The 26,526-nt window shown below is 41.9% G+C and overlaps 1 protein-coding gene and 1 long non-coding RNA gene across 17 annotated transcripts in view; one reads left to right on the top strand and one right to left on the bottom strand.

Annotated features, from left to right (window-relative positions):
* LOC120392027 (speckle type BTB/POZ protein) overlaps positions 1 to 16,161 on the bottom strand; it is a 34,207-nt gene extending 18,046 nt beyond the window's left edge. For 2 of the 12 annotated variants that reach the window (XM_039516333.1, XM_039516337.1), the window contains exons 1-2: positions 16,011 to 16,161; positions 11,655 to 11,726 (exon numbers count right to left, since the gene is read on the bottom strand). The gene's annotated coding sequence lies outside the window, so the exon portion shown is untranslated. The other 10 variants (XM_039516335.1, XM_039516343.1, XM_039516334.1 and 7 more) reach the window with 8 other exon arrangements.
* LOC120392032 lies at positions 15,629 to 23,158 on the top strand. Of its 5 annotated transcripts, XR_005591560.1 has the most exons (5): positions 15,629 to 15,887; positions 16,651 to 16,879; positions 17,362 to 17,421; positions 18,235 to 18,282; positions 22,398 to 23,158. It is a non-coding gene; the product is annotated as an uncharacterized LOC120392032 (long non-coding RNA). The 5 variants fall into 5 exon arrangements; XR_005591558.1 differs by lacking the exon at positions 18,235 to 18,282 and having other exon boundaries at positions 22,398 to 23,154; XR_005591559.1 differs by lacking the exons at positions 15,629 to 15,887; positions 18,235 to 18,282 and adding an exon at positions 16,160 to 16,255 and having other exon boundaries at positions 22,398 to 23,156.
* Positions 23,159 to 26,526: the final 3,368 nt, after the last annotated feature.

The raw sequence follows: 26,526 nt of genomic DNA, 5'->3' as shown, positions 1-26,526 counted from the left end.
TGTGGACTACTTTGATCAAAACATAGCATACCTCACACAACAAGCAATTCCCTGGCGAGGTTCTAAATTTACAAGAGCAATTTAAACTAGTTTTGGAGGGACTGGACAGATCACAGGCTGATGACACTACTCTCTCAGGCCTCGTCTACACTACAAATATAGGTTGATATAAGCTGCATTAAGTCTAATAATGTATGTATCTACACTACCAAGTCCCTTCCACTGACCTAAGTGGCCTGTAAAGTAGATTTCTGTATTCCACCTTCACGAGAGGCATAGCGCTTGATTTGACATCCATGGGTCAACATGGGGATAGTGTAGACATGGCGTTGTGTAATCTGAATGAACTGGCCTCCAGGTGTCATCCCACAGTGCTCCGCTGTGAGCTCTCTGGAGAGCACTTTCAACTCCACTGCATGTCAGCAAGGTACACAGGAAACAGCTGCTCCCGTTAAAGCCCCGGGAACTTTTGAATTTTCATTTCCTGTTTGATCAGTGTGGAGAGCTCACCAGCACATCTGATCATGGAGACCTAAGGCTGCAAAAGTGCTCCAGCATGGAGTACACAGGAAGTGGTAGATGTTATTGCTGTGTTGGGAGAAAAGTCTGTAGAGGCAGAACTCCTATCCAACAGAAGAAACGCTGACATCTATGCTAAGAATGCACAGGGGACACCAGCACTGCTGCGTGAAAATAAAAGGAGCTTCGGCAAGCGTACCAGAAGACAAGGGAGGTGAACAGTCATTCTGGTTCTGCCCCACAGACATGCCGCTTTTATGAGGATCTGCATGTGATTCTCAGTGGTGACCCCACCACTACCCCAAAAGTCTCTGTCGATACCTCTCAGGAGCCCTGGGTACCTTGCACAACAATGGAGAGGACATTGTTGACGAGGAAGATGAGGAGGAGGAGGAGAATGTGAGGCAGCCAAGTGGAGGATCCATTCTCCCCGACAGCCAAGAACCGTTTTTAACCCTGGAGTCCATCCCTTCACAGGACCAGTTGGCAGCAGAGTGTGATACTGTGGAAGGCACCTCTAGTGAGTAAACATTTCCAATCAAAGTGCAGACATTACATGCTATTATTTTTTATGTTTAATCTGAACAAAAAAGTAAGTGTAGTGGGTATCAGCGGCCATTCCAGCTACACAGAGGGTGCTCTCCAAAAAAGACAGCTTATGTGCATGACGATAGCCCGGGAATCCTCCATTATTCCTTCTAATATAAAGCTCAGAAACGTGAAAATATCTTAACAACCAGAGACTTTTCTGGAAAACTGAAATACAGTAATGTGCAAAATTCTATGAAGTAAACATGCCAATTATGGAGAAATAAGGGGGATGTGCAGGTGCAGAAATTTAACTCATTCCATGTCAGCGAGGGTTCTCCTTTTCTAAGGTAGAGTGAGGGATCCATTTATGCGAAACAGGAGCTGGATAGTTCAGTTTATTTATTTAGTTATTTGCACTTCAGCTTCCTTTTCATTCTGTAACAAACACTGAAGACCTTACAGACCTCTTCCTCTTAACTAAGTACCAAGGAAGAATTATTGGGAATCAAAATGGCAAACAGATAAAGAGTTTGCATCCAATGTGTTCCAGTACTGGCAACTCTTGTGATTTTTTCCACCAGTGTTGGGATTCTGACTGGAGCTAGAGTCCATTTCATCACTATGTGAGCAACTCTGGCCCTAACATGATTCTGAGCCCAGCCTGGGAAGGGTAAAAATATCCTCTGATTGGCTGACTTCTCCAGCTTCTCACCTACTGGAACAGAGCCACCAATCAGGACTGATGTAGGAAGAACTCTCCTTTTCTCCCTCTCCCCATCCCTACAGGAACCTAAAGCCATTCTCTCACAGGAGAGGAGTCAGCAGGAGAAAAGGCAGTTCAAGGTGCACCTACTCCCTCCCCGATCCTCCTGTAAGCAATGAACATAGCTCCTCTGCTGCTCCTCGCTCTTTCCCTGCAACACCAAGCATGCGAAGAGGCAGAAGGGAGTGAAGAGCCCCTGGAACTGCTGCCCCGCAACCTGGAAGGGGAGAGAGGACCCTGCTGCAGCACCCTTCAGGCCTGGGGGATGAGATGTGTGTGAAAAACCTCAGGAGGAGTTGCAGTGAGGCTGGGAAGCTGAACTGATGGGGGTGGGGTGGCAGGACTGATTTGGAGGCTGGTGGGGGGCAAACTTAATTCTTGGCAAAGGAGAGGCGGATGAGGGGGTGAAAGCTCCTGCAGTGAGAGTCAAAAATCACCTACCTAATAAATTTGGAAGAGAAGGCAACACTAATTGTTACACACACGCCAGGCAGAGGGAGTTAAAAAAAAAAATCAAAAGACAACACACATGATTTTGTGGTCAAATCTCACAATTTTTAATCTTTGGAGGCTGGCAATAGTGATGTTCACAGGCAGGAGAAGAGATGAGAAAAGTGATAGTAAGGAGAGAAGTGTCCTGTGGAAAATTCATTCCACCTTGATGCATTGCACTACTCCCTATTTGGGATGTAGAATAAATTCAGTTGACTATTTGCATTAAAAAAAAACAAACAAAAAAACAAACCATGAATGCTCTCTCAGAGACCAAAAACCTCTGCATGTCACTCTACGTTACGGTGAACTGGTTGCCGGTCTCAGTCCAATAGTCTCTCTGAATGTATAAGTGAATCAGAACCATTTGCTAATGATATTCCTCTTTACACACTTGATGAAAAATACTGATGTTTGTAGGGTCATTAAGGGAGAAACTGAGTATACAGGAGGAAGAGTGAACAAACTACACAATTTGTTTGTTTTTGTGCTAGTTTCTTTCAGTTACAGTTATCCAGGTCCAAAATATTCAGACAGAGATGTGATTAAGTTGAAGGTGCGCCCTTAAATCACGACTGCCCAGACATGCTATTCTGTATTGTTAATGGAGCATGAGCTTTCGTGGGTGAATACCCACTTCATCTGTTAGTCTATAAAGTGCCACAGGACTCTTTGCTGCTTTTACAGATCCAGACTAACACGGCTACCCCTCTGATACTTTTATTGTTAATGGTGTTTTAAGAGCATTGGATAGACACCATGTTGTTATTTTAATCTATTTAAAATAACTTCATGCTAACTCATTTCTGTAATAGTCCCTGGCATAGTGTATGATAGAAGCTTCCCTCCTCTATTAACTAGCCAGCTGAGTTACTGAGGTAATAGGAGAGTCTGGAAGCTGCGTGACTTTAAGATGCATAAAATAAAATCTGCAACAAGCACATGTAATTTGGTTAAATACATTGCATTAAATTATTGCCACCACCTAGTCTGGACACACAGATTTTTTTTTTAAATTGAGAGAGCATAGGAAGGGAAAGAGGATCAATTTACCAGAATATCATCAAGACAGAACCCAAACATGTGGGTTTCCTTGGAAAGCCCTAAAGACTGGCAGCCCATTATGCTTTCATTTGCTAACTTTCTACCTTTAAAAACTTAGTTTAAGAATGTCAAAATAACTTTTTTAAAAAGTTTAAGCTTTTCTATTAATTAGTCCTCTTCCTTCAAAGCACCCATCTGTAGAGTCCCAAAAGGCTCAATTGTCAAAATTCACATGAATTCATTAGAACTGGTGAGGCACCATAGGCTGGAGTGCCAGCAGTATGCAGACAAGACCAAAATTCCATATCTCCTTTACATCAAACAAAACAGCATCACAGCTTCACTTTTTCTGTGTTTAACTAAAAATCACAACTGGGCGAACAGCAGACGACTAAAGCTAAACTAAGGCAAAACTGAGGAGATCGATGGTAGGAAAAAGGAACCTGCCTCCTTATAACAATCCTGCCAGGAAGGGCTTTTGTTCTCAAGTTGTTAAATTGAGTCACAGCCTTGGGCTTTTTCTGGTTTCCTTTATGCAACTGGTTGCAGAGGGCTAGACAAGTGCATCATTTTAAATCACACACAGACCTGCTGATGCGGCATGCATTCAAGATCTTCGGAATACAGTACTAAAAGCGATATCTAGGAATGAAGCAAAGCACCATGGTCCAAAATGAGAACACAACTCACTTAACATATCACCCCACAGCTCTGACCTCTGCATGAGCTTCCAGTCCAGTTCAAGGTCTCTGTCCCAACATTCAAAGCCCTCCCTGGGATTGGCTTCTGTTACCCAAGAAATCACCTCTCCCAACAGCTACATTTCACAACAGTGGAGTGGAGGCTTGTGAATGAGTGTTGGAGACAGAATTTACAGGGGCTGAGCTACATGAACTTACTCCAGCAGAAGAATGACCATGAACCTGACCATTTGTAGAACTCAACTTAAAACTAATTTCTTTGATGTGGCTTTCCTTTGAATTTTTCCCCACACACAAAATAGAAAGTCATATAAATTAACTGAACTATTTTCCCCATGGAATAGGAAGATAGATTATTTCTCTTTTTAAATGCTTGAGAGGTGCTCAGATACAATTGAGACAAACTAAAGCTGCATATTAAGAGAATTTGATGTTTACCTTCTGATACTGCACTGTTCTACTACTCCCCTAAAATTCTGTGTTAAGTCTTATATGTAGTACAGACAATGTTTCCAATGGCAACCTCTTTTAGAAGTTAATAATTCAGTTATAAACTTTTTTCTCTGGACAATAATTTTGCAAAGAGACAGGGGTAATTTTAAAGCCACTTGTTTCACCCCCAAATCATAACTTCGGGATCTACTGAACTCTACTAACAAAGGAATTTTCAGAAGCCTACTGATGTTAGGCAGAATAAGTCTTTATAATATTTAGAAAGACTAACTAGTAAACTGATTGCTGCTGTTTTCCTTCTATTGGTTTCCAATACATCTTCTATTTAAGCAAGCTTCAGGCAGAGTTGATCAATATCTGACAAAACCAATATTATTAGAGTACAAATTAGAGAAATATCCTTGCAAGTGTCTGCAAAACAATCTGCAGGAGCTCAAATCTTCTCTCAAACAAGCGCCAAACAAGATAACTGCATGAAGTGGTAGAAAAATAGAACAGTCCACAAAACCAATTTTATCACAGCTTTTAAGTCTGGAACTAGGAAGTGTGATCAGTCATGGAACAAAAAAATAATTGTGGTTTCTTCAACACATTTGTTCAAAATAAAATGAATATCCATTTTAAAGAAGCGATGTGGGGATCTGGATTATATTGTTTGAGTGCTTTTCAATAACTAGACTGAGGATTGGGTAAATCCTAGCTAACTAAGAGTTTGAAAAACCCAGGTGAGTGAGAAGACTCGGGAAGCCACCAGCCCAGGACTCGGGAAGCCATCAATGCCCTTGATAGATGGGAGGAAGAAAAGAGCAGAATGACACTTGAGCCACTTGCTGTTTTTCAGTAGGGATGCAGAAATCAGGGTTGCAGGAACTGCTCCTCTTTTGCAGAAGGGACAGAAAGGAGCAGGGAAACAGAACAGAAGGCACCACTTTTCCTTTAAGAGGAGGAACCAGAGCTGCTGTGTGTTCTTGTTGTGTGGTGTTTATTTGCTTCAGGTTGTGGGGGGCTGTCTGTAAGCGAGGACTGACCTGTCTCCCAAGGTCAGTGAGAGTGAGGGATAGTCCTTCAGGATAGGTTGTAGATCCACACAACAAAAACACTAATCCAGGAACCAATCCCTGCAACAAACCCTGTTGCTAACTCTGTCCACATATCTATTTCAAGGGACACCATCATAGGACCTAACCACATCAGCCACACCATCAGGGGCTCGTTCACCTGCATATCTACCAATGTGATATATGCCATCATGTGCCAGCAATGCCCCTCTGCCATGTACACTGCCCAAATCGGACAATCTCCATGCAAAAGAATGGATGGACAATCAGACATCAAGGATTGTAACATTAAAAAACCAGTAGGAGAGCACTTCAATCTCCCTGGACACTGAACAACAGACTTAAAAGTTGCAATTCTTCAACAAAAAAACTTCAAAACCAGACTTCAACGAGAAACTGCAGAACTGGAATTAATTTGCAAACTGGACACCATCAAATTAGGTCTGAATAAAGACTGGGAGTGGATGGGTCACGACAAAAAGTAATTTTCCCTCTGTTGATACTCACACCTTCTTGTCAACTGCTGGGAATGGGCCATTTCCACCTTAACTGAATTGGCCTCGTTAGCACTGATCCCCCACTTGGTAAGGCAACGCCCATCTTTTCATGTGCTGTAATATATATATATATATATATATACACACACACACACACACAGAGAGAGCTTACTGTATTTTTCACTCCATGCCCCTCATAAAGTGGGTTTTAGCCCATGAAAGCTATGCCCAAAAAAATGTTAGTCTCTAAGGTGCCACAAGGACTCCTCGTTGTTTTTTCTGATACAGACCAACACGGCTATCACTCTGAAACCTAGCACAGGAATGACTCATACAGGCCCAAAACATTACAGCATTTGATTATGTATTAGTCCAATAAAGAATGTGTACATGTTTTTAAGTAACCCATGTCCAATACATCTCTTGAAAGCATTTTGTGCTACAACACAGGACAACCAAGACCAGGAAAATCATATAGTCAATGGTTCCTTCAGCTAGAAGTGGAGAAGCAACAGTCTCGTTTTATGTAGTAAGGAGACGGAAGTTAATATTATCAAAATAGTAGCGCTATTATAAAGTGAAAAACCATATGAAAAAGAATGAGATTAAAAAACTGGAGAAACATTCTACTAAAATTAATAGTGAATGAGACGACAGGTTCCCAGAAGAATTCCAGTAAATCTGAATTAAAATACTGAGGCCTTGTCTTGGGGAAGTGACATATACCCTTAATTGACGTCAATCAGAAAGAAGTAGAAATCATAATTGGGATCCAAGCCACAAGAACCGCCCCCCTCCTCGACCCAATAAAACACAAAAGCCTTTAATGACTAATAAGAGTGAACATATAGCAAAACTGCAATTCCCAAAGCCAGTGAAAACATACAAAGAACATTATTAATGTAAAATTCAGGCATTCTAGGTATAAACCAGAATGGAGGAAGTGCTGACCAGAACATAATGTTTTTAATAATTCAGGCTCTTAATGGTGAAAAGATAAATTTCACTCTGGTAGGTATCATCACTAATCTTGTGAGCTTCTCTTCTATACCTAAGAACAAGAAGGCAAAGTGAAGGATGAAATCTCAACTTAGAATATATTTGATTTGCTGGGCTAAACTGTAGCAGGAAGTAAAAACCATAATCATTACTCTCACAAATAAATAAATAAAAAGAAATCAAAACCTAAAGAATGGTGCAAAATTAAAAAAAAGTTTCAACACTAACATTAAAGAATTTCAGTGGCTAACTCACTATTTTGTTTTTACCAGATATTTGCCTTTTCTTCTACTCTCATCCACTTGAATCTTTTTAACAGAGTACACACATTCATTACTTGATGTTGCCACTGAGATGTTACATATAAGCTTATAACAAAAAACTTGTTAATAAAGGTATAAGTCCATAAATTGCCCAGGATACTCATTTCCCACAGAGCATATTTCTACCACAATATTCCCCAAGGTGGTAGGGAGGCTTCTTAACCTGGAAACATATTGGTAGCAGCAGCCTCTTCCGCTGGTTCCAGTATATTGTTCCAAAACCTTATACTCTTGCAAGATCACCACCTTCAGCCACCCATCAGCCTTCAAGATGCCCAACAAACTCCTGCCACTGAAACCCCCCCAATGTCATGTTAATCAAAAGCGTTCAGAGCTTTTCAGGGATTGAAAATTATGCTTGTCAGAGTTCTGCAATTTGCTATCAGCTAGCACTTTGTTGGCCCTTCTGCTTTACAGGACATAAGAGTTCCTCTCTAACGGCAGGGGTGAGGGGGTGGCGCACCCTCCCAGGTTGCATGTACTTTTTTTTTTTTTTTTAAATATGTGACCTTATCAGACACAAAGATAGGGGGGGAAAAAATCAAATTGGCCAGTGCTTTCCACTTCAAAACCTCCTGAATTTACTTCAAATCAGTAGCCTTGCTTTCTTACACAACGAATCTTAAGTATGCCCATGTTTGCTTAAAAAAAAAAAAAACTGAATTTTTCTAGCCAGACCTTAGGGTATAATGCCCAGTCCACACGTTTATATGTATAATCACATTTCAGAACTGAATTAAGAACCCTGCAACTGACACAAAATTGTGGCATTCACATAGATCTAAGTCTGCAGATACTAATCATGCAACTTTGTGGCCAACTGGCATGACAAAGGTAAGATCTGACTTCAGGAAGTACAGACTCTCTCTGTATTACTTTAATGCGTTTTTAGATATTTTCACAAAAGACTGCACAAGGGAAACTACTGTATTTCTCCTGCAACTGTTTATATCATTAACACTTAAAGCAGAGTTTGGTGCTGCATTCTGTATACTGCATTTGGCATTAATGATATTATCACTCGTAGAAGGGAAAGAAAAGCATAATGGACTTTACTTACCTGCCAAGATTTAAATTTTGGGGAATTGATTTTCCAGCTATTTTTGTTTTAAAATATATTTGAATGTTTGCCTGCACAAAGAATTCAGTTCATTTTTCTAAACCAAAAAGGACAGCCTGGAGATCATTGTGATATTCTTTTAGTCAGATTCTTTTTGGCTGGGGAAGGGGGAAAAGGATGACACTTAAGCTTTCCTCCTTTTTTCTTATGTCTAGCCTCAAAAGACTGTCCCCATATCAATCCAGCTTGCTCTTTTTTTAAAAAAAGTCTTCAAAGTCCATTTCTCCATCATTCTCAAACAGAAACCAGAATGAATTTTCCCTTTTACTTTTCTATGTCATCTAGGGTGACCAGATGTCCCAATTTTAGAGAGACAGTCCCGATAATTTGGGGCTTTTTCTTATATAGGCTGCTATTACCCCCCACCCCATCCTGATTCTTCATACTTGCTATCTGGTCAGCCTAATGTCATCTTCCTACTTCTCTTTCACACCTCACTGAGTCCCAATGTTATATAGACATGTTGCACGTTATATAGAACTAGAGACACCAGATGTCTGCTAACCACATACATGCAACACGGAGACTAGATAGTACAACTGTGAACATCAGGTTAAACATAGGTCAAAAGACAAGTCTCAATTGCAGTAGGACTTGTAACCCTTTTTCTGCTCTCTTGACAATAGTGAGCAAGTCCATCATAAATGGTCTCAAAATACTTTGAACATTCCATTTGCCTTTTAAAGGAGCAGTCACTAAAATTAAGGTTACTTTAAAATGCTTATTTTATTTTATTCAGAACTTACTTTAATGTAATTTTTATTTTTCTTGCTTAATTCTAAAGGTACATAAATTGAATGGATGTGATTTCATTCTAAGCTGGAAATTTAATGTGCATACAAATGCACTGCAATCTTGCCTGAAGGAGAGCAAATATCTATAAGGCAGTTATGTAACTGTACCAGCAAGCCTCCAACCAAACCTTTGGACTTCCGAACACTTGCACAGACTAACCATGCTCCTCATACCTAGAAAAGGTAGACAAGATTCTCTGCCCAGTGGAAGATATTTCAGAATGAAAGGACAGACACTTAATCGCCAGTGTGAAAAATGGCAGGCAAATACAAACTAAAAACTGCAATACAGTTTTCAGATTTCTGTAAACACTCCACAATGGATTCTAAAAATCCCTTTACCTGACTGATTGATACGGATTCAATTATTATGCACTACTGCTTGAGGCCTGACACTTTATACACAGTGAAGGCTCAGGTGGTGAAAACATGAAGACTATTGTGTCATGTAATGCAGTCCTGAAACTGAAGAGAAGGATCCGAGAGTAGCAACATTTAACCCACAAGTGGTTCTCTTCTTCGGTTTGACTTAGACAGAGGTTTCCAAACTGTGGGGCGTGTCCGCTGGGGGGCTTGGGAAGGGAGAACCAACTCCGTCCCCAACTCACCTCAGTGAGCCACCCAGCCTTACATGTTCCTATTGTTGGCTGGGTTGGAGGGGGTGCAACTTAAACTTGTAACTCAAAGGAGGGGAGGGCCTCAGCTCAAAATCCACTGGTTTACAGTTAACTTGTTGTTATATCTTTGTTTCTAAGATAGTCTAACTCTTCCATATCTCTCTGACTCTGCTGGAAGATAAAATGGTTTTTCAGTGTTTAAATGACACGTGCCTGTCTAAAGACCATTACATCACAGTCCACCTGTCTCACTTACCACCTCACTTATCTGTAAGTGCCTGTTTATTTGTGTAGATCAGTGGTTCTCAGCCTAATGACCACTATGGGCAGCATATCCAGCTGTCTATGGGTTATGAGGGTCGCATCCATACAATATATATACTACCTCAGGGATTGGCAGTATTTTGCATACGGCCCATCAGAGAAATCCGCTGGCGAGCCAGGACGGTTTGTTTACCTGCAGCATCCGCAGGTTCGGCCAATCGCAGCTCCCACTGGCTGCGGTTCGCCGTTCCAGGCCAATGGGGGCTGTGGGAAGTGCTGTGGGCCGAGGGATGTGCTGGGAAATTAATGGGAAGCAGGTTTAAAACAAATAAAAGGAAGTTCTTCTTCACACAGCCAACCTGTGGAACTCCTTGCCTGAAAAGATTGTGAAGGCTAGGACTATAACGGCATTTAAAAGAGAACTGGATAAATTCATGGAGGTTAAGTCCATTAATGGTTATTAGCCAGGATGGGTAAGGAATGGTGTCCCTAGCCTCTGTTTGTCAGAGGGTGGAGATGGATGGCAGGAGAGCGATCACTTGATCATTACCTGTTAGGTTCACTCCCTCTGGGTCACCTGGCATTGGCCACTGTCCGTAGACAGGATACTGGGCTAGATGAACCTTTGGTCTGACCCAGTACGGCCGTTCTTATGTTCTAACGGTGAACCGTGGCCAGCGGGAGCTGCGATCAGCAGAACCTGTGGATGCTGCAAGTAAACAAACCGTCTCGGCCAGCCAGCGGATTTCCCTGACAGGCCACGTGCCAAAGGTTGCCGATCCCTGTACTACCTGTATGGCACTGAGGATGTCACATGGGCCGCAGCTGTGTGCTGATTGGGCCACATGCGGCCCGCAGGTTGAGAACCACTGGTGTAGATGTTGCCAGTGTAACTAGTGAGCATGTTCACCTGCTATTTTTAAGTGTAAATATTCTGCTTTTATTCTGTAGTCCATTCTCCCAATGTCTGCATACAAGGATTTTTTGTTAATACAGAAAGCTAGAGCTTTGTAAAAAGAGCACTGGAAATTGCTTTAGATAGACCATGTCAAATACAGTAGGATAAATTAATTCAACCTTTTCTGTACCAAAAAAAAAAGATAGTCAACATCAGCAATGTACACACTGGGTTTATTACTAATGCAATTTGAAGTGACTATAACCGTACTGTGTAATGGACAGAATATGATATACATTACAGGCTAAGAAGTAATAATACTAATGTCTACAGAAGAGTATAGCAATTCTAGTACTTGTTCCTACAGTGGTAGGCACCACTGCAGCTAGCAATATTTTGTTAGTCTCTTCCAAAGTAGTAGCTAGAACAATATGTCCAGTTAAGGGTTATTGTTTGAATGTTTAATTCTCTCTCTGCTGCTAGCTCCATTATTAATCCAACACTCCCAAAGCTGCAAGACCAGCTCTGCCACACAGAATGCAGCTATGCAACTCCTGTAATCAGCAACAGAATTTACTCACAGTGTAAAAATGAACTCCCAAGTCTTTCCTGGGCATTTGCTACACAGTCAGTCGTTCTGCATCTTTTTTGTCCTAGAAATTTGTAAAAATAAATAAAGTAAATGGCACATTCAGTGTCTGCTATGTATTTTCTTGAATATTAGTCATATCACCAGCACAGAACGATAGGTTTACAGAACACCCCCTTTCTTCCGCCTCCAATCCCAACAGAGTTCAGCACAGGGCCAGCAGTAAGAATGTGAAACCAAGAAGAGGAGACAACCTCTGCTAAATCTCTGGAGATAGTCTTCTATTTCAGAAACTAAAATTGCCTCATAAACAAAGACATTTTAAACCCAGACTTGAGTATTTTTAATCTTATGTTATCCTTCTGCATTGTCATGTGTCTTTAGAATTTGGGGTGCATGATGCATTAATAAGTCTCTTGTAGCATCCTGCAAGATTCTGAATTAGTAGTGAGGAAGCAAGCAATGCATCAGAAACTGAGTATATAAATAATTTCTATTATAAATAAAAAAATTCTGTTTGATTCCCTTTTCATGCTGAATAGCAAGCAGCTGTAATCAGAGGCTGGAGCATTACAGCAGGATCTTACGTAACCCTTCAATTGTGCAGAGAACTAAGCCGAAAGGCAAGGGGGGGAGGGAGAGGAGAGAAACCTATGCAGATGTTCATCAGCACACATTTCCAAACACACCAATTTGACCCTAGCCATTTTGAGCCTTCTATCACTCTTCCAAGCAAAGATTAACACTGCTTCTTATTAGTTCAATAAATATACCTTTTGCCATCTCTGGGTAAAACTTTTACAGAAATAAAACACCCAAGAAGAACTGAACCAGATACTTTGAAGTGTACAGGTTGAGAACATGTATGAGGCAGTGGAATGGCAAGTCACATGAGCCAAACAGAAGGATGAATACCAAAAATAAAGCTGCTAAGTCCCTCCAATTGTATACTGTATTTGGATCTAGAAAATTCATAGAGGACAGACACACATCCCACAACAAATCTAACATTGTACATTTAAAGCCCAGGCTATGCCTCAGAAATGTACATTCCCATCCCCACCACCCAAAAAATTTTGCTAGTGCTAACACTGGTTCAGTTGACCTGATGGAACACTAATCTAGGGATGGTTCTGGTAGCTGGAACTGTTTTTACTTTTCAGCAGGTGTAACTGACAGAGCAGTTAAAAAAAAAAAAGGCTCTGGCCACCAGAGCCTTATATACATTAGATCATGGACCAGTTCTAACACCTGTTCAACTGAACTAGTGGGCCTTTTTTGTAAGTGTTCCCATTGATGACACTGCCCAACCATAACATGTAGGATCAGCAATGGTACCACTCGTGGAAACTTTCAAAACAAAAAAGTGTCCCAACTACAGTTCCCACCACAATTTGAAGATTAAGTTCCATTATATAAGTACAGTGACATCCTATATAAAGCTCCAGCTATAGAAGCAGGCTACTGCTGACTATACTGACCACATATAAAATGATCGAGCATGTTCCTAAGAAATTTACTATAACTGTAATATTAAAAAAAAAAAAAGTGCCAAAGTCATCTTGTAACTTTCTATTATGGCTTTAAAAAGTAAGCCACCACCTTGATAATAGAAATACCAATCAAAGAGTAAAATATGTGGTTTATAAAAGTTGATTTTTTTTTAAAATCAGAATAAGGAGTAAGTGTCCCTGAAGTCCATACATCAGATTTTACAGTAGTTACTGAGGCTTATACTGTGTGCCTGTATTTTATTACTATCCATTTCTGATTTAGTAACAGGCTGTCAGTGATGCATTGATACTGCCAAAGTTTGAGGCCTCTAGATATACCAGTGATTAAAAAAAACCCCAAACATAGCCACATCTCTTCATTCCATAAACCACAATGATGCAAGTGACATCATCAAACCAAGCCACTTCAGGCCTAGCACTCTGGTAAAAAATAAATAAATTATATATTATATAAAAACACACACCCCTCTACCTCGATATAACGAGAATTCAGATATAACGCAGTAAAGCAGCGCTGGGGAGGGGAGGGGGGCTGCACACTCCGGCGGATCAGAGCAAGTTCGATATAATGCGGTTTCACCTATAACGCTGTAAGATTTTTTGGCTCCCGAGGACAGTGTTATATCAGGGCAGAGGTATATCTACCAACAAAGAATCAAGTCTCCCATACATTGTACTTGACTTTTCCAGAGGAAACTATTTATTTTCATAAAGCATCTGACCATGAATATTGATAATTAGGGCTGCAGGTCTGTCAGAGATGCTTTGATTTTTCTGTTTGTCAGTGACTTTTCTCTGTGTCTTTGATTAACCCTGGACCACAGCCTGACCACATTTACTACCATACCTTGGGGCAAGTGATCCAGCAGCACCATGGCCAGGAAGGGTGGGAGCAACATGTTACAGGAGGAGCAACCCGCCTGCACAATATGGCAAGAGCCAAAGGGCTGGAGCAGAGAGCTGGGTCAGTCCTGCAGGACAAAAGCCATTGCTGAGGGCTGAGTGCAGGTTCAGTTCGCTCTGAAAACCACCTGTCTCCCCCACTCTGTCATCCCAAGGACCTCCCAAACCAGGGACAGGACCTGATCTCACACTGTGACTTTATACACCATTTCCTCCTAAACCCATAACATACACTAGATTTACCGTGACTGCAGTGTGATTTTTTATTTTAAAAAATGCTGTGACAAATCTGCAGCACTAATGATAATTAGTCACACTTCTTACGGCAAGCCATTTCAGACCGACAACACACAGAAACCAGCAAACGTTAGTTTACAAAAAAGTCATTTCTTTTCATAAACCATGATGATGTTCTGACATCACAAAATCACATCACATCTAACACACTCTGGTAACAGAAATGTGAAGACACGATCAAATGACTTACATTTCCCTTTTACAAAAATACACTTTCCTTCTCACAGACCACAGCCATGTAGATAATTATTTTACACTTGCAATAGTGTACATTACTAATCAAAGTATTCCAGTAACAAATAACAACACATCTAGAAATAAGCTCATATTATAAACATATTTAACATGAGCAAAAGGAACTCTGTTGCCTCTTCATCAAATGTGATGAAGCACTAATACAGTCCCAGGCCTGGGACATTCTGCTAAGAGAGATATCAATACCTGTATGATGCAGTACTAAGATGATATAAAAAACTAATCTTCCCCACTGGTTTAGCTGTTTTCCTCACAATTCTCATTAGTTTAGCAAATATTGGTCATTTCCACCCCCACCCCCCATCTCCGACAACACACTCTCTTTGTTTCTTTAGTTGATGGTCATCTCACTTTCCTTATGCCAATCCTTGTTCCCCTTCTCCTAACTCGAATTCGTTGACTGAACTATTTCCCTCCTAACTGTTGGTCTTGCCACCCAACCCTTATTTTTATTTTTAAGTGGGTGGTTACCTCTCTCCCTCACTTCTCTCCTTGCTGATTCAACAGCTTGTTCCCCCTTCGCCATTATCCTTACTGGCTTAACTACTGGCCCCCTTCCCCAGGACTCTTACCTCCTGGCTTCAGTGAGTTACCCCTATTGCTGAAGGCAGCTTTGTTCGACAGCAGGGTAGCGAGTCAAAGGGGCCCCGGCCCAGACAGGTGCACTGGGTGAGGATAAGGCCCCTCCCTCAGGACTCCTACCCCACTTTCTGCAGCCAGCCCCCTGTGAGAATACAAGCAGCGGCAGCTCACTATTTGGCAGCATGTCTCCCTTCGCCAAGTCTCCCTGCGCAGGTGCAGAGGATCATTATTCCGCAGGTCCCTGCAGCGACGTTCTGCGCAGGCGCTGAGCACACGAAGCAGCAGGATGTTGCTGCTCCTGGCTCTTCCCTTCAAGGTGCGCCTGCGTGATATACTGACTGTTCCTCCTCCGGCACCCTAACGGAGGCTGCGCGCGCACACTGCCTCATCTCGGACTCCGGCGGATGCCTCCTGCGGCTGCGCACGCGCCTTCCCAACACCCACTGGAGTTGCGCGCGCTCCTCCCAACAAATGCGTCCGCCCCTCCCCGATGTTTGGACTCTCGGTAGCTCACAATTTGGCAGCGCTGCGGCACATGCGCTGTTCTCCTTCGGTTCCCCTAAACTATGATGGCTCACTATTTAGCAACGGGCTGCCGTTGTCGCAGTGCTATTTGAACAGCCAGTATGGAAAGAGGGGCCGTTCGGAGCGGATCTCTTACTCCCAGCCAGCTGGTGAGTCCCGGCCTGGGGCTGCCCTACATGCGCCTCTCGGAGGGGGTGTGGCGCCACCAACACCTCCCCGTGGAGATCCTCGGGTCTCGCCCCACTCCGCCATCCGGTCTCCCCTCCCCTCACCTGAGGTTACACCGCTGGTTGTTGCTGTCCCCTTGTGGTCTCCTCATACTGCCCCAAACCGACACATCCGGGCCTCGCCGCGACGCCGTCCCTCAGCGCCACGACGCCACGCTCGGGGAGCGGGCGGGGGGGTGGTGTGTGTGTGTGGAGAGGGACGCACTGAGCATGCGCAGCGCGCAGGGAGGCGGGAAGGGCGTCGAGCAAAGCGGGAGCGTGGCGGCAGAGGCCGAGGCTCACGCGCCGAGGTGAGGGTGAGCGAGGAGAACGCGGCGCGCGTGCATGGGAGTAGCCAGCCCCTCCCCTCCGGGCCCCGAGGCGGGAAAGATGGGCCTGTGGGAGGGTTGAGAGCGGGGGTCTGGGTGTGTGAGGAGCAGGGAGCCGTTGGGGGGGGCGTGGGAGGAGCAGGGTGGCTGGGGTGAGGGGCTGTTTGGGGGTATCAGAGCTTGGGGTGTGGCTCTTGGGGAGAAGGGAGGCTGCATGGTTACAGGGCTAGTGGCACCTGCGCCCCCTCTCGGGTGTCCAGCTAAGCTAGGGGGAGTGTCCCAGTTTTCGCAGCCTTTGACCTGTGGTACCCTGCCTGTCGACCTGGCTTACCAAGCAGGGCCGAGTGACCCCGGGCGCCTGTGGTTCTTCCCTTCAGGAGTCTGCCCGGTGGGCTACGGTGACCAGACGGCCAAGTGGTGTTCACTGGAGCAGCAGGAACAAGACCTCTAGAGAGAAGGATTTTAAAAAGACACTCTTATCTCCCTATCGCTCTTCCCTAAAGACGTCCCTGTCTCCTGCCAGTAACGCGGGCGGGCCTGACTTCTTCAGCCACCCCCAGCAGGTCCGTGTGTCTCCCTCCGAATGATTACCATCCTCCTCTTCAGGTGATGTTCCTTTATAAGCCAGCCCCAGTACTTTACATCTTTTGCCTTTTCCTGAGTTGGTCCACACCAGTTTTGTAGTTTAGATAAAGAGGCGTCAGAACCATCAAAGCTAATAGTCCTGTCATCCTCCCTTAGCAACTCAAGCATTTGCAGAGAGGTAGCTTATCTTGAGCCATTCTTTTTCTTCCTGTCTGTGTGGTTATTTTTTTTAAGACAATCTCCTGTTATTGTAAACTAATATAGTCATAATGAAAACAACCCCAGTGTAGAGTATTCATAAGTTGTTACAGCGCAGCTTGAAATCTGTTGTAGTGTCAGATGAGGGAAGGAAGCAGGGAAGCTTTTGATGGGACACATTGTGCAAGGAGAAGGAAGGCTTCCAGTTACCAACCCAGGCTTGATTTGAACTGGAATCCTACAGTCCAGTTCTCTGAATCATATAGTTCTGTATCTGACTTTGTTTTAAAAATTCCACTTCTCAGTGAATGGAGAGAACAGCTAGATGAAAGCTGAAGGCCAGCTAAGACAGAGTCTACAATATTGTAAGTTATCATTTTTGATTATTCTAAATAGGGATTGTTCATTGTATCACTGAAATGCAGGTACTTTTGCACTGGAACACAGCAGGTGCTTATCAGAGACTAAATGGATTGTAAGTAACAATAAGTAAGGCATCCAGTTTCCAATTAAAATTGTAAGCATAATTAGGTAATTCCATAAAATATGTTGCATGGCTAACATGCCTGTCATCGTTAAAAGTACTTCAGCACTGTATTAAACAGAAATGATCAGAGCACTGGCATTTTATCTTAGCTGAAAGATGATATCACCAACACATGCACCATGCTAGGACGTCCAGTACTAACTCAGAAGAGTGTCACTTACACTATTATTTCCTGCTGGGCTTTCCTTTCCTTGCAGAGGTCTCATCCAAGTAATCATCAGTCCTTGGACCCTGTTTGTTTTTCATATTTCACAAGCTGCTGCCCAAGGTGACAAAGCAGCAGGTCATGCTGCTTGCTATGAAGAAATGGCCATAAAACTGCATTCTGGATGGCATGGGATTGCAGTTAGCATTCAAAACTTGTGGAAATGACACATTTACTTTTCTCCCATGAACTGTTTTCTTATAAGTATAATCCTTCCCTTTGCCCCAACTTCTACATGCTCAGTAAAGACTGCTGGGTTTCTTAGAGCTTAAGGCCAGAAGGAACCATTAGATTATCTAATCTAACTTTCTTCATATCATAGGTCATTAAATATCATCCAAATACCCCTGTATTGAGCCCGATGACTTTAATTAGACCAAAGCATTTCAGGTCTCAAGAGACTAAACTGTTCTGTGCCCCATGCAGAGAACAGGAGAGACGAAACTACCACCAATGCCCGAGGACTCTGCAGAGGTAGGGAATAAAGTGAGATGTGTTCAAATGATCCTAGCAGGTAAACAATAGCCCAGGCTTCCGAGGAAGTCAAAACCCTTCCCCCAAGGTCCCTGTCCATTTTCTCTGGGGGAAGATTCCTTACAAACCCTAAATCTGGCAATCAGTATAACCCTGAGTATGTGACCAAGACACATCTGTCAGGCATCTAAGAGAGAGGATTCTGTGTATCACCAAAGAGCACTGGTCCACCTCATCTGGTGTCTTGTCCCCAGCCGTAGTCAATATCAAATGCTTCAGAAGAAGGAGGGGTGGGGGGGACCGGGACCCAGAATACATTTGGCCAAGTGAGTAGTTTGTGTAGGGGCGGGGGGAATTCCTTTTTGATTCCTGCAGATGACTGACTGATGCATGAGATTTAATTATAGGGTATGTCTACACTTCCATCGAAAGTGTGACTGCAGCATGTGTAGAACAGAGCTAACTTTCAGCTAGGTAGCTTGAATAACAATAGCAGTGAATACAGTTTTATCATCTGCATCTTGCAATGGACTGATACCTGACTTTTGTTCCAAATATGCCCAGAAATGCTGAGTCTCTAGTGATGATCTTAATTTCTTGTAGTGGGAGCACTGAAAGACTAAAATACTACTACTAGTGAATTGCTTGCAGTGTTGGTATAGCCATGTTGGTCTCAAGATATTAGAGAAACAAGATGGTCTAATAAAAGATATTACCTCATCCAACTTCTGATGGTGAAAGAGACAAGCTTTTAAGCTTACAGAGCTAAAGAAGAGCTCTGTGGAAGCTCAAAAGCTTGCCTCTTTCACATCTCCTGGAAGCTAATGGAGATGTTCCTTTCAATCAGCTGATCGAGCAACTGCATTTGGATCCAGCAGAGATGGATTTCTCACACTTTCAATGTTATCCATGTCATTTAAATAGATATTCCTTTTTATATAGCTCAGGAAATGTTGAGAAACATGGATTCTTCGTGGTCAAACAAGTTTGAAATATCAATTTTTTATAATTGGATATTTAAATCCAGTTGAATCATGAAAAAGATGAAATTCCCTCTATCCTTCATATGAAATGTTAACTTAGGTCAGTCCTGCCCTCTGCTGTAGCTGTGCATGTGAAAGTAAACATGCACATATAGAAAAGAGGACACTAGTGAGAGTGCTGGAGAATTCCCAGCTGGAGCTAACTGCTCAGAGCTTGAGAATTTGAAAAGTGATGCACTGATGTGAGTTTTGACACTAGTGTGCATGTGGGAATACTGAACCCTCCAGTGCACAAGTGTGGGGTATAAATTCCCAGTGATCATCTGAATGATATGAAACAGATTGTTTGTTTGTTTGTTTTGTTTTTTTCTGCATGAAAAGATGCAGCAAATGCTAATGTAGAAATGACTTTGGAGGTGCTCTTTCTATAGCCTTTGTGTACATAGATGTTTGGTTTGATGTGATGCTGATTAAACTGATGTCCTTGAAACAGTTGTGTATAAGAATCTTAAACAGCTGCTGCTTTTTAATATTCACTTCCTCTTTTGTTTTAATTATTGAGTTCCTATATTTTTCCCTTTCAGTTCACTAAAATGTAGAAATGTAATTAGAGGGAGGCTGGGCTCAGAGAAAGCTGCCAGTGTTTCTACATCATGATTAAATATATCCGCCATCCCTTTTGTGAGAGACTGAAAAACTGGATTCTTATAATTATCTCGATGTTATCCTGGAAAGAATCGGTAACACGTACAGATACAAACTTATTGAAAATGCAGCACTAATTAAAAACTCATATAGGCTCCTGATGATCAGGAGGGTATGAAAACAGTTATTTAATTTTTTCCTCTATTTGCTATCTTTGTTACAAAACCAAACAAAACCTATCTCCAATCACTGGAGAGACTTAATGAGGCTTTTATCTATGCAGCAGTCAAACACACAATGGAAGTTATTTCATTCACTTCTTCTTAGGCCGGGGGAAATCTGCACAACTTATTTTCCAAATGTAATCCCAAAGGAATGCTTCAGTGTATTCATGAGCAATAATGGGCTCATTCCTTGCTCTGAGCATACAGTTGTTGTTTTTTAAAGCAAAGGTTTTAAAAATGAATCTTGATATTACTGGTGTTGTGTGGTTTAACCATGAAATTTTGGTAATAGTAACACAGACTTTAAAAAAAAATTGTTTTTATAGAACTGGAAGGTTATTGAGTCCAGTCCCCTGCCTTCACAGCAGGATCAAGTACTGTCCCTAACAGGTTTTTGCCTCAGATTTCTAAGTGGCTCCCTCAAGGATTGAGCTCACAACCCTGGGTTTAGAGGGCCAGTGCTCAAACCTCTGAGCTATCCCTCCCCACATAACATCCATTAGGCTGCCCACTCCATCCTCCTGGAAATGCAGGATCCTTCCTTACCCCTAGATAAAGCTTACATCATACAGTTTTGGGCAAGATAAGTAATTAGCTTTAGTGCACTTGTTGAATGCACCAAGATGTGGCAAGTGTCTGCACAATCTGTGATATAACAAAGAGCTGCTGAGATTCTGGTTGTATCAAGCAAGCCTGTAGCTTTTATAGACTAGATTTTCAAAGGAAAGGAAACTGCTGGAATCTTTCTTCCATAGACCTCCTTCCACTAAATTAAATTCATAAGAGAATAGTTGATAGTGAAATAGAAGGGCTCCTATATTCCAACATTTTCTTCATGGGAAGCTGAATAGTAATTAGCACCTGTATTTTCAGAATGCTGTATAAATATTAACTAATCCTCAGTGGCCCATGAGGCAGGAAGTTAAATATTATTATCCTTCTTTTAAAGTTGAACAACTGAGAGATTCAGAAACTTACTCAAGGCCTCTCAGCAAGTCATTAGCAGACTCAGGATTACTTTAGAAGTTAGGAGTTTCTTGCACTTAGTCCCGTGCACAGACCACTAGATTACATTTCATGGGTGATATTCATCTGGGACTCTAGATGTAAGAAGAAGAGGTTGTGAGGGTTTGTATGTGTGAAGAGATGGTCAGCATTATTTTAATGTTCGAGCATGAGACCGGGAGCCACAATTCCTAGGTTTTATTCTCAGGTCTTCTACCAACTTGCTCTGTGACTTTGAGCAAGTCATGTAACTTCTCTTGTTTTAGTTTACCTATCTCTAATATGGGATTACTAGCTATCTCACAAGATCGTTGTGATTTATTAACTGATTCTAAAGTGCTTTGAAATTATCTGATTAAAAGCATGATATAATGACAGAATATTACAGTATGGGGTGGACTGCAGCAGCTTACTTTGCAATAAACAGAACTGCTTATGCCTCAGGTGCAAAAGATGCATTTAAAATACAAACCAAAAGGATTCCTAGTCTGTCTGATATGAGAGACAAACACTACTGCCGAGAGTCATTCTCTTAGGTCAGTGTGTAATATTGGCGTGTGATTTTTGTACAGGGATGCTCAGATCTGAGTGCACCACTGCTTGTCAGGATTCACCTTCCTAGCTGCAGAACACCAGAGGATACCCAAACCAGTGCATTAGTGCTCAGTTTTGAACCTGCAGCCTTATTTGTGAGAGGGCTAATCTTGTTAGACAGCGCTGGTCTCCTTTAGAGAAAAATCTGATTTTGAGATTTTAATTGCAGGCAGTTGGTGTATGGTTCTATTTTTACACCTATTGGAAAAGTATTGAAGTTAATTTCTTAGTGGAGGAAATCATACTTTTAAATGTGCCATTATGAGGAAATGACTCCCTGATGTCTTTGAGTCAGTGCTTTGTTTCTTGTTAGAAGCGTCTCCTGTCTTCCCTGATGAGCCTGGCTCTTGTTTTCAGCGGCTGGTTTTCTTTAAGATGCTTTTGATCCTGTATTCATTAAAACCTGATCCTGCTGCTTCCCACCAGCCCTAATGGTCTGTAAAACTATTTCTCTTTCTCTAAGATGCTGTTAACTCTGCCAGCACCTACAGAACAGAGGAGCTCAAAATATTGTCAAAAGTCCTCCAATTTATTCAAACCTGCTTCTCTCCATAAACAAAAATTAATTTTCAATGTTATCACAGCAATTGATTTCAGTAGAGAAGTGGAACTGGGTGGAGAAGAATCTAAAAGGTTTTTATCACTGCTGTTTCCCCCTCTGCAGGTAGAGAAGGATAATTGGACAATGGACTTGGAAATAGAGAACAGGCGGTAGGAAGACCTGAAGGAACAAAAAGAGAAAGGGGGCTTAAACAGAAAGCCGTTAATCAGGATTAAAAAAGGACAAGCTACAGAAGAGGGTAAGAGAAGAAACAATGAAGAATGAGATGAGAACGGAGTAGGGGACAATGAAGAGAGAGGATCTAGGAAAGGAGTAATGATTATTTAAAATTTCATCTAGGTTGAGGAGGAGGAGAGAGTGGAGAGAACTAAGGGAAAAGAAAGATGAAATCTGACTAGTCACCTTGCAGGGAAAGAACAGGATCAAAAAAGGGATAAAGGACAAGAGGATGAAAAGAAGGCATGGTTTCCAAAACCTACTCAGTTTGGTTTTAGACTCCTAAAGTGATGGTGTCAAGGTACATAGCTATGCAAGGAGCACAACTTAGTTAGGTTCCACTTTCTTTTTCACTAATGGAAAAAACTTCATGTTTGTAAATGTACACCCTTTAACTGAGGAGAAAACAATGAAAGTTCATATTATTAATTTACACTTATTTGTTCTTGTACAGATTATAATGAGTATTATAAATTGCAGCATCCATCTTAAAGCATTTTAAGAGGACTCTATGTGATTTTTTCACCCATGTTCAGCTTATCAGTTGCTTTTGCTTGTTTCGGCTTCCTCAAGAACAATGTTTTACAATAGGTCTGGAATGGCATTGGGTTGTTGTAATCAAAAGGTGGCAATATAACATTCAGATGTTTAGTTACGGTTTATCGCCTTTATCAAATGTATCTTAAGGAAAGAATACCTCTGTGCAGGACAGAATGCTATTCATTAATAGAGAACTTGAGAGGTTAAATGACATGCTATGATATCCAAAATAATTATGTTAAAAGAATGCTAAGGTTGCAAAGTCAAACACTCCAAAGATAGGAAATGCCAGAATTAAATTTTGCCAGGCAACTTCAATTTGGCCCCTATGCACATATACACTTTAATCTTTAATTACATGATCACATACTATTCCCCCCGCCCCCAACAGGTACCATGTCTCTTTCAGTGAATGGGCAGCTATTTAATATTTCTTTTTATCCTCCACATTGAATGTGTTGCCCCTAGGCTTTATTTAACACACACATGCATGCTTTTCACTGGATAAAAAAATAATAATTTCTTCATGGGCATTTGCTTGGTGCTCAGGCCATAGTAGCTGAGTGCTTCACAAACATTAATGAGTTTATCTACCCGTTTGAGATTAGGTAATAGTACTATTCCCAATTGACAGCTGGGAAACTGAAGCGCAGAGAGAGATTAAGGTCAAAAACTGTTAAATGTGTACACTAATATTGGGTAGCCAGCCTGAAACACCTAGGGCCTTATTTTGCAGAGGACTTAATATTTCCATAGTACTTTTTGTTCAAAACATGGCTCCAATTGATTCCAGTTGCAGTTGTGAGCATTCAGAATTTTTTGCAACTCTAGACCAGGTGTATCACATTGGGTACCCATAAAATGAGGAACAAACAGTTAGTGGTCACCTGTGACAATTTTGGTTTAAGTGATTTGCCCAGCATCTCATAGGAACCCTGTGGCACAGGCTGGGATAGAATATAGTTCTCTAGGGTGACATTTGAGTTCCTTAACTATGAGCCTGTCCTCTCTCTTCCCTGCCTTATTCATACAACAGCGTCACTGACCACACAATCCTGATTCATTCCGAGATGAACCTCCATCCTGTGCACCAAATGAGGAAGGGGTCTTATGGGAAAAAATAGTATGGGGTCATGTAATGAAAGACTATCATAATGTGCATATATATATTGTATATAAGGAGGCTGAATTAAGTTTTCACAGGGAACCTTATTTCTGAAATTTCCTAACATTTGAGCGCTTGACTTCACAACCTTAATGTTCTTTTAATGTCATGTTTCTAATGTAGTTTCCTAATTTAAAAAAAGTAACAAACTGAAAACAAAACAAAACAGGAATTCCGTCATGTGAAACTATATTCACCAGTTTGGGTCATCAGTAGGGTTTAGACCTTTAGATTCACAGCTCAGACTTCTGCTATTTGTGCTAATGGACTAAATGGTAGCTGTATTAGGCTGTTATCTCCCAGGTCAGGTGGACCAGTCATTAGAAGATGACAGATATTTTGCTGGTGGGCTTCACAGGTATTTGCTGACAGCAGAGGAATGTAGAGACTAAGGACCCCCAGACTCAATTCCAGGTTCTGTAGGGGAAGCATGCTTTAGTGATTAAAGAACAGGAGTACTTGTGGCACCTGTTGTTCCCCTATCCTGTGTTCGTCCCTCTCTGCTGCTAGCCAAACTCCGGCCCCCACTGGCTCCTCCTCCTGTCCTACCCATACTGTGGCATTCCACCTCTTCCCTCCTTCCTTGCTTCTCTGCATTCCAGTGTAGTTGTCACCTCCTTCTCCACACTTCCTGGTTGCCAGCACAGGAGAACACAGAGAACAGGAACACTGATGTCAATTTCAGTGCTTGGCACTACAGTGGGCCCTCAGCTGCTGGAAGATACAATTTCAGGGAAAGTCTTGCTCAGACCCTGCAGGCTCAGGATGAAGCATGTTCAGTTGCTCTGTAGGTTGGCATGTAAGATTTACCTAGTAATAGTCTGAGAATAAAACCCTCTAAGCAGGTACAGCTGAGAAAGCAATAGTCCAAGGATCCTACTGCCCTACCTATATGTTTCATTGCTGCCCTAAGGAAATAGCCTCTAGGGATGTTTATTCTTCTGAGATGGATAGGAAGGGTTAATTAGTGCCAATTATTTTACATTTATATTGTGGTAGAGCCTAGAAGCCTCAACCAGGGTTGAGGCCTATGGTAGCAGGCACTGTAGAAACATACAGTAAATGACAGCTTATAGCTTATTAGGGTGCTTGTATATATGACTATTTGTTCACTAGGAACTGAAGAGAAACTTGCCAGCTCGATTCACATAAGCCACCAAAGAGCAATTAAACAGCAGCTGCCAGTAAACCTGAGCAGGAACCATCAAATTCTTTTTAAAATGACATGTTGCAGAACTCCTCACAGCTAATAAGGAGCAAGGAAGAGAGGGCATTACCTGGGAAACAATACATTGTGTTCAGTGGAAATTTAAGAAAAGCTTTAAAAATTCTTAGATTAGTGTTAGGTGATAAGGCTGTAAAATCATACAAATTCAAATCCCAATCTGTCTCTTCCCATCTCTGGAATAGTAGGTGGAGGTAATGAACTCAGCTATTGGGAGTGCAGGTGAGAGGAGAAAGCAGAAGTGCATTGCTGTCAAATGGCTAACTTTTGATGGAAGTTAGTCCTTCATAGGATTGCTTTCTGCTGTCAACTGATGCTGCCACAGTCTGACCCCTACTCCAGGGCTGAGGCAAGCCCCCATCAGAAAGTCCTGCTCCTCTATGGGGATGGTTTAAAGGAGAAAACACAAAATGAAGTTTGCAGTTGGGGTTTCTAGGAAGATTTCACACCTTGTCTCCATACAAAAGCCTTTTTTTGTAGTCCCCAAAACTTTTTACTGTGACTGTTTATATAAACTCATCAGTACACTTATGGAAATCTTCTCTCAGCTTATCTTCACAGACCTTGCCCCCTTAGCTAGCCAACACATTTCTCTAGGCACCACTCTCCAGTGATGGAATGCCTCCTACTAAAATGTGGTTGGACAGAGCTCATTATCAGTAGTACTGGCAGAACTGTCCCTATGATGTATCTAATGTGAGACACTGTGTTTTGTACAGTGCTTAGCACAATTGGGTTCTGATCTATGACTAAGACTCCTTGGCACTAAGGGAGAACAAGTAAGAAATAATAATAGATATGTTTTCCCCTGCAGAGGTGAGTTGATATTAAATTATGTATATTTATTTACATTGCATGTGGAAAACATACTCTGAGTTTTATTTTTAAATGACCACTCTGAACCAAGTACAATGCCTGGCAAATCTCTATGGAAACACATTATTAATGTATAAATACCTAAAATAGAATAAGAATAAAAAGACTAAAGGGTTTCATACATGCAGCTATACTCTTAAAGTGAAGAGACAAACACCACAGACAAAATGGAGAAAACAGGAAAAGGATGTTTGTTTTCTTAATTATGA

Source organism: Mauremys reevesii, linkage group 27 (genome assembly GCF_016161935.1).
Source record: "Mauremys reevesii isolate NIE-2019 linkage group 27, ASM1616193v1, whole genome shotgun sequence".
Classification (NCBI taxonomy): domain Eukaryota; kingdom Metazoa; phylum Chordata; order Testudines; family Geoemydidae; genus Mauremys; species Mauremys reevesii.
The sequence above is the reverse complement of the archived record's forward strand: the minus strand, read 5'-3'. Positions and strand labels throughout refer to the sequence as shown.